Genomic DNA, 8,781 nt, shown 5'->3' with positions numbered 1-8,781 from the left:
TGTAACATCATGTACAAACACATATACACATATATCAAAACACAAATTTTTACCTATCATGCAACAAGCATAAATCGCACTTATGAGCATGCCATGGCGAATACATCCCACACCATCCCCTTTCAATTTTTGGTCATGGTTAAACAAAGAAAACTCCATGTCTTACTCAAGAATGCTAAAAGAAATTTCAAGAGTAGTCAATCCATCATTACATGTATCATCAACAAGCTTCACATTTAGCATGCAATGGCTTTAACACAATATCAACCTTGGCCAAATACCATTTCCATGGCATAACAAGGATTTGAACCATGGGCTAACATGAACATCAAGTTAGCAACTAAAACATGCATGAATCTCATGACACAACCTCAAACATACCTTAATCTTGACACAAGTATGACCAAATCTCCTTCTAGTTCTCTTCTAAACCAAGCATGAAGCAAAAATCCTTCCTTTTTCCCTTAGTATTTTCAGCCAAGATTTGAGAATGGATGAACAAATTTTTCCTTTCTTTTCCTCTACTCACGGCAACAAAAGGGGGCATCCATGCTCATTTTTTTCATTTCTTTATTTTTTATACATAATCCACTAACTAAACATGTTGGAAACATGTTCCTTGCCCATATTCTTGTCATGGCCGCCACTCTTCCCTTTTTTGGGCAAATTGACATGCAAAACCACTCTTTTGCATGCATGTACTATTAGACCATTGTAAGAGTAGCCTATCACCTTTCAACAATGTTTCATACAAGTCCATTTTAATAAATTCACATAGAAATGATCAAATTAATGCATGAAACTTTCACACATGCATTTACTAACATCATAAACATAGAATATAACTTTTAATTACTTATAAGACTCGGTTTAGTGGTCCCGAAACCACTTTCCGACTAGGGTCAAATTAGGGATGTCACAACTCTCCCCCACTTACGAAATTTTCGTCCCGAAAATCTTACCGGTAAATAGGTTTGGGTATCGCTCTTTCATAGAGTCCTCGAGTTCCCATGTGGCTTCTTCAATTCGTGTTTATGCCACAACACCTTCACTAATGGGATTTTCTTATTGCGCAACTCTTTTACTTCACGCATCGAATGCGAACCGGTTCCTCTTCATAGCTCAAATTAGGTGAATCTCAATCTCGACGGAGCGATTACGCGCGATGGATCGACCTATATCGTCAAGCATCGAGACATGGAAAACGTTGTGGATCCTTTCAAGCTCGGGGTAAAATTAATCGATGCGCCATTGGTCCAACTCGTTCGGATACTTCATACGGACCGATGAACCTCGGACTCAATTTTCCCTTACGGCCAAATCTAAGCACCTTCTTCCAAGGTGAAACTTTGAGAAAGACCTTGTCTCCAACACGATATTCAATATCTTTTCTTTTCAAATCCGCATACGACTTTTGGCGATCCGGCGACTTTCAAACTTTCACGAATTACTCGAACTCTTTGCTCGGCATCCTTAACCAAATCAACCGAAGAATTTACCTTCACTAAGTTCAGTCCGAATAATGGGGTACGGCATTTACGACCGTATAAAGCCTCGTAAGGCGCCATCTTAATACTTGATTGAAAGCTATTGTTGTAAGCGAATTCAATCAAAGGCGAATCTGTTCCATGAACCACTAAACTCAAGGATACAACATCTCAACATATCCTCGAGTATTTGAATTATCCGTTCGGATTGACCATCGGTTTGGGGGTGAAAAGCGGTTTGAAATGCAACTTGGTACCCAAAGCTTCTTGCAACTTCTTCCAAAATCGCGAGGTAAATCTCGGATCTCTATCCGACACGATGGAAATAGGCACCCGTGTAATCTCACAATCGAGAAACGTACAATTGGCTAGTTTGTCCATTGAAAAATCCTTACGTCACGGGGATAAAGTGAGCCGACTTAGTCGATCTATCGACAACGACCCAAATCGCATCCTTCTTACTCGCGACAATGGCGGTCCGGATACAAAGTCCATTGTGACTCGATCCCATTTCCACTCGGGTATCGTGATCGGTGAAGTAATCTGAAGGCACTTGATGTTCCGCTTTCACTTGTTGACATATTAAACATCTCGAAACAAAATCGAGATGTCTCGTTTCATACCATGCCACCAAAATCGGCGTTTCAAATCGTTGTACATCTTCGTACTCCCGGGTGGATTGCCATTCGGCTACAATGGGCTTCGTTCAAAATTATTGGAATAAGTTCAATTCTTTGGAACACACAGACGACTTCGAACCTCAAACAATCGTCATCATCGATTTGAAATTCCGAGTCCTTGTTCGGAACACACTCATCCCGTTTTGCAACCAACTCATCGTCGACTTTCTGAGCTTCACGAATTTGATGTATCAATAATGGTTTGGCTTTCAATTCAGCTACTAACACATTTTCGGGTAGGATAGACAAGTGTACATTCATCGCTTCATAAAGCAAGCGGTGATTTCGGCTTAAGGCATCCGCAACCACATTAGCCCTTCCGGGTGATAATCAATGACGAGCTCATAATTTTTAACAACTCGAGCCATCTCCTTTGTCGCAGATTTAAGTCTCTTTGGGTCATCAAATATTTGAGACTTTTGTGATCCGAATACATGGCACTTCTCACCAAATAAGTAATGTCGCCATATCTTTAAAGCGAATCGATGGCGACCAATTCGAGATCATGGGTCGGATAATTTTTCTCATGTGGCTTTAATTACCTCGGCGACGATAGGCCACAACTCGCCCTTCTTGCATCAATCGCAACCCAACCCAAGTAGGGATGCGTCACTATAAATGACAAACTCTTTGCCCGATTCGGGTTGCACTAGAATTGGGGCTTCGATCAAATAAGCTTTCAGTTGATCGAAACTTTTCGACATTTCTCCGTCCATTCGAACTTAACATCCTTTTGGAGTAACCGTCATTGGCGTGGCTATCGTCGAGAAACCTTTACAAATCGTCGGTAATAACCGCAAGCCCCAAAAGCTCCTAACCGGTAACATTCCTTGGTGGTTTCCAATCGACTATGGCGAAATTTTGTTCGGGTCCACCGACACCGTCACGGACACCACGTGCCCCAAAAAGCTAACCTCTTTCAACCAAAATTCACATTTCTTGAACTTTGCGTATAATCGCTTATCTCGTAAGATTTGCAACACTAGCCTCGGTGTTCAGCATGTTCAGTTTCATCTCTCGAATAGACCAAAATGTCATCGATAAATACAACTACGAACCGATCCAAGTATGGCCTGAAAATTCTATTCATTAAATCCATAAACACCGCAGGGGCATTAGTGAGCCCAAACGGCATCACCAAGAATTCGTAGTGACCGTACCTCGTTCTAAAAGCAGTTTTGGGTATGTCCGATTTTCGGACCCTCAACTGATAGTACCCCGACCTCAAATCTATCTTTGAAAACACCGAGGCTCCCTTTAATTGATCAAACAAATCGTCAATTCGTGGCAATGGATATTTATTCTTTATCGTCACTTTATTGAGTTGACGATAGTCGATGCACAACCTCATGGTTCCGTCCTTCTTCTTCACAAACAATACAGGTGCGCCCTATGGAGAAAAACTCGGTCGAGCGAAACCTCTATCCGTCAATTCTTGCAATTGAACCTTCAATTCCTTTAATTCCGTTAATGCCATACGATACGGGGCTATTGAAATCGGCGTAGTACGGTACAACCGATGCGAATTCCACTTCTCGAACCGGTGGCAATCCGGTAACTCCTCGGGAAAAACATCCGAATACTCACAAACCACTGGTACCGATTCGAGTTTCCTTTCCGTCTCTTTACTTCCAAACACATACGCAAGGTATGTTTCACACCCTTTTCACATACCTCCGGCGGTCATAGAAGATATTATCATTGGCGCTCCTTTTAAATCGAAGAGACTCGACTCGGACTACCTCATTATTTGCACTCCTCAAATCAATGGTTTTCCTTTTGCGATCCACCTTGCATCATGTACGGTCACCAATCCATACCAAGAATAACATCAATTCATGAAATGGTAGAAGCATCGGATCGGTAGGAAAAGCAGATTCTCGAATTATTAGGGGCATCTCTTGCACACTTTATCAACAAGCACGTATTGACCCAAAGGGTTTGACACTGATTACGAACTCAGTAGACTCAACGGTAGAGTCTTCTGGATGCTAAGGTTTCACATACATATGAGTGAGTAGAGCCGGGTCAATCAATGCAATCACAATAGTATCAAAGAGAGTAAAAGTACCGGTGATAACGTCGGGGAGGATGCCTCCTCTCGTCTGCGGATGGCATATGCTCTAGCAGAGCACGGGTCTCGGATCGGACGGCCAGATTAGAGGCTCCTCTCGATTACCACCCCTACCTCCAGAGATTCTCGGGGCCTACCTCCAGCCGTCGTTCCACTAGGTCTTACACCTTGCGTCTTATTCCTCTCATCTAGCTCGTGCAATCTCTAATGAAGTGGTCCTTGAACCGCATCCATAATGAGCCCTATTAATGCAGACTTACCCCAACATTCACCTAGGTGTCGTCTTCCACATTGGGGGCATTCAGTCTCTCTTGGCGATTATTGCCCACACTAGCTATGAAGTAGCTCGAGTCCGTCAATGGTGGGGCTCTAATGGAAATTCCTGATCGTCCTCGACTTCTTGGTGTCCTCCCCGAACCTCTTTACAGTACCGAGAACGGAGCTTTACTCGTCGATCTTTTACGGTAATCTCTTGCTTCAAATTCAGCCTTCTTCTTCTCCTTCCCAAGTTCTTCCGCCTTGCAGGCTCGTTCGACTAGTGTCACGAACTCCTTTATCTCCAAAATTCCCACTAGTAACTTTAACTCTTCATTCAATCCTTCTTCAAATCTTTTGCACATCGCAACCTCATCAGTCACACACTCCCGAGCATACCGACTAAGTCTTACGAACTCATGTTCAGATTCGAGATCTGATCATCCGGCCTTGCTTGAGTTCCAAAAATTCCTTACGCTTCGATCGATGAACCGTTGACTAATGTATTTCTTTGAAATTGGATTGAAAGAAATCCCAAGTAACTCGTTCATTTGGGACTATGGAAATTAAAGTCCTCCACCAATAGTAAGTCGAGTCTCTTAACAAGGATATAGCACACTTAAGACATTCATCGGTGTGCATGACAGTTCATCAAACACTCTAATGGTGTTATCGAGCGAACTTCGGCCTTTTCGGCATCATCAGTAACTATGGCCTTGAACTCCTCGGCCCCGCGCTTCCTAATCAAGTCCACAGGTGGTTTACTCAGCCTCACAGGATCAATAACTGGAGGCATTGCGGGCTCTTGGGGTGGAGTATTTAAATTCGGGAATGGTTGGACAGTCGGGTTGGTTCGGGCATATTGCGCGACCCACTCATTCATCATAGTGAAGAAGGCTTGTTTCGCCCCTTCATTTTGATTATTCGCGGATGACTGAGGCTCAACAGGCGGTGTCCCTTGCGCGGGAGCAGCCGCTACACTTTCAACGTCATCCGCCAAGGGTCTCTCTACCCCGGGTTCCATTTACTAATCAAAACAAAAATTTCAACCGTCAGAAGTCATCACATTTTTAAGCACTAACAATTTGGCATGTATAGCTAGACTCACACGCGCTATGGTAGTCCTAGAATCGACTAAACCATAGCTCTGATACCAATTAAATTGTAACACCCCAAACCCGAGACCATCGCCGGTGTCGGACACGAGGGGTTAACGAGACAAATCCTCTTAAAGTACCGACCAATTTGGCATTTCTGGACAGGCTGGAAAACTGCGTCACCGTCACCTTAAAAATCATATCTCGAGTTTCAAAACTCGGAAACTGGTTTCGTAAATTTTCCCTGAATTTAGACTCATATACCCATCCATGGATTTATTTTTAGAATTTTTGGTTGGTCCAATTGGTACAGTTTATTAGTTAAAGTCACCCATGTTACAGGGATCGACTGCTCTGACCTTCGCACGTTACAACTTGAATATCTCTCTGTACAGGGCTTTAATACTGGTGACGTTTGTTTCTAATGAAACTAGACTCAAAATGGAATCTGTACATATAAGGCATGACTCCTAATTATTTCTGGATAATTTATGGTAAATTTTCAAAGTCGCGACAGGGGACCCAGAAACCGTTCTGGCCCTGTCTCACGAGAACTTTAATATTTCTCAGTATACTGCTCATATGGTCGTTTCGTTTCGTCCATATAAAAATAGATTCATCAAGGTTCAGTTCCATAATTTATTCACTATTTAATTCTACTTCTACTATTTTAGTGATTTTTCAATCTCATCTCACTGCTGCTGTCCGCAACAGTTACTGCAGTAGACTATGCCAATTTCATGAATTTTCCTTGGCCTTAATCATCCATCATACATGACACAAATTATGGCCACCTTATCAAAATTTGAGTTTCTAAGACTCGTGGCTATAGGTTCTAGCATCCCACTCGGCGACCACATAGGCCATTTTCACATGGCTTAAAGTTTACAACCCACAATTCGACAAAATATAATAGCCTATACATGCCAAATGTTCTTCAACAACAAAAACAATACCACAAAATTTCAGCGGTGTGATGACTTCAACGACGGTTCCGAGCACTTATAACAATACGAGTCCAAGAGACCTAAAATGGGTGACAAGAAAACACCGAGTGAGTTTACAACTCAGTAAGTCATAAGCATTCATCAATCCACTGATAAAGTTACTACTACATGTACAACAAATGAGGCTAGGTACTCGTCCATATCGAATCTATACCATAATACCTCGGACCTTTCGGTCCAATCTCGTACCAATTCATACATCCACATTTCATATTCTACACAACAAGATAATCGAAGCATTTTTACACATTAACTCATTTTCCAGCACAACCATACAATTTCAATCATCACATAGATTTAAGGCTTACCAAATTCAACCCCAAGCATGAACGTATTCTCTATTCGTCATGAGCTCGAGGTACTTACCCGATCCGCTGTCCATACTCAATTCAATGGAGACACACCCTCCATATATATAGAGTACGCACACACAGTGCTTACCACTCGATTTCGCACACTTAGTGCCACGTAATTTAAGCTCGCACACACAGTGCCATACCCTCCGAACTCGCACACCCAGTGCCGTATTTTTCCAGCTTGCACACTTAGTGCCAAATATTTCCAGCACGCACACTTAGTGCCATATATTTCCAGCACGCACACTTAGTGCCATATATTTCCAGCACGCACACTTAGTGCCATATATTTCCAGCACGCACACTTAGTGCCAATCTCGTCACCGTACACACGTATTGTTCAAGACACTTAGTGCCGAAAGCAAACTTTCTACACATTTCACTATTTCTTTTACATTCAACAAATGTCATCACTCCATACACATACATTTTCATTTATATATATATATCATCCCATTAAACACAATTGCATAAATTTTACAATCATTTAAGCAATATCAAATACGTGCTTAATGACTTACCTCGTGTTGGGTAAAATAGTTCCAAGTCGGCTACTCGATGACCTTCGTCTTTCCCTTGCTTGATTCTCCTTCTTTAACTCCTTGAGCTTAATCAATAAATCACTAGTTTAACCATCTTGCTAAACATTCATAATTCAACTACACATGCATATGTATGCTTGTATATTCGGCAACCATTCTTACTAATCGCCCATTTGGTCGATTATACACCTAACCGAATATGCACCAAAACTTGATTCAACATTACCTACATACTCACTTTAATGGCGAATATATATATATATGTACAATGTCAACTAACATCTTTTAATCACCTAATTTCATCTCATGAACATTTAATCAAATTTTCCCAATCTAGCATATACTTTCACATCCATTTGTAACATCATGTACAAACACATATACACATATATCAAAACACAAATTTTTACCTATCATGCAACAAGCATAAATCGCACTTATGAGCATGCCATGGCGAATACATCCCACACCATCCCCTTTCAATTTTTGGTCATGGTTAAACAAAGAAAACTCCATGTCTTACTCAAGAATGCTAAAAGAAATTTCAAGAGTAGTCAATCCATCATTACATGTATCATCAACAAGCTTCACATTTAGCATGCAATGGCTTTAACACAATATCAACCTTGGCCAAATACCATTTCCATGGCATAACAAGGATTTGAACCATGGGCTAACATGAACATCAAGTTAGCAACTAAAACATGCATGAATCTCATGACACAACCTCAAACATACCTTAATTTTGACACAAGTATGACCAAATCTCCTTCTAGTTCTCTTCTAAACCAAGCATGAAGAAAAAATCCTTCCTTTTTCCTTAGTATTTTCAGCCAAGATTTGAGAATGGATGAACAAATTTTTCCTTTCTTTTTCCTCTACTCACGGCAACAAAAGGGGGCATCCATGCTCATTTTTTTCATTTCTTTATTTTTTCTACATAATCCACTAACTAAACATGTTGGAAACATGTTCCTTGCCCATATTCTTGTCATGGCCGGCCACTCTTCCCTTTTTTGGGCAAATTGACATGCAAAACCACTCTTTTGCATGCATGTACTATTAGACCATTGTAAGATTAGCCTATCACCTTTCAACAATGTTTCATACAAGTCCATTTTAATAAATTCACATAGAAATGATCAAATTAATGCATGAAACTTTCACACATGCATTTACTAACATCATAAACATAGAATATAATTTTTAATTACTTGTAAGACTCGGTTTAGTGGTCCCGAAACCACTTTCCGACTAGGGTCAAATTAGGGATGTCACACAAT

Source organism: Gossypium arboreum, chromosome 11 (genome assembly GCF_025698485.1).
Source record: "Gossypium arboreum isolate Shixiya-1 chromosome 11, ASM2569848v2, whole genome shotgun sequence".
Taxonomy (NCBI): Eukaryota; Viridiplantae; Streptophyta; class Magnoliopsida; order Malvales; family Malvaceae; genus Gossypium; species Gossypium arboreum.
Note: the sequence above shows the minus strand (reverse complement) of the source record.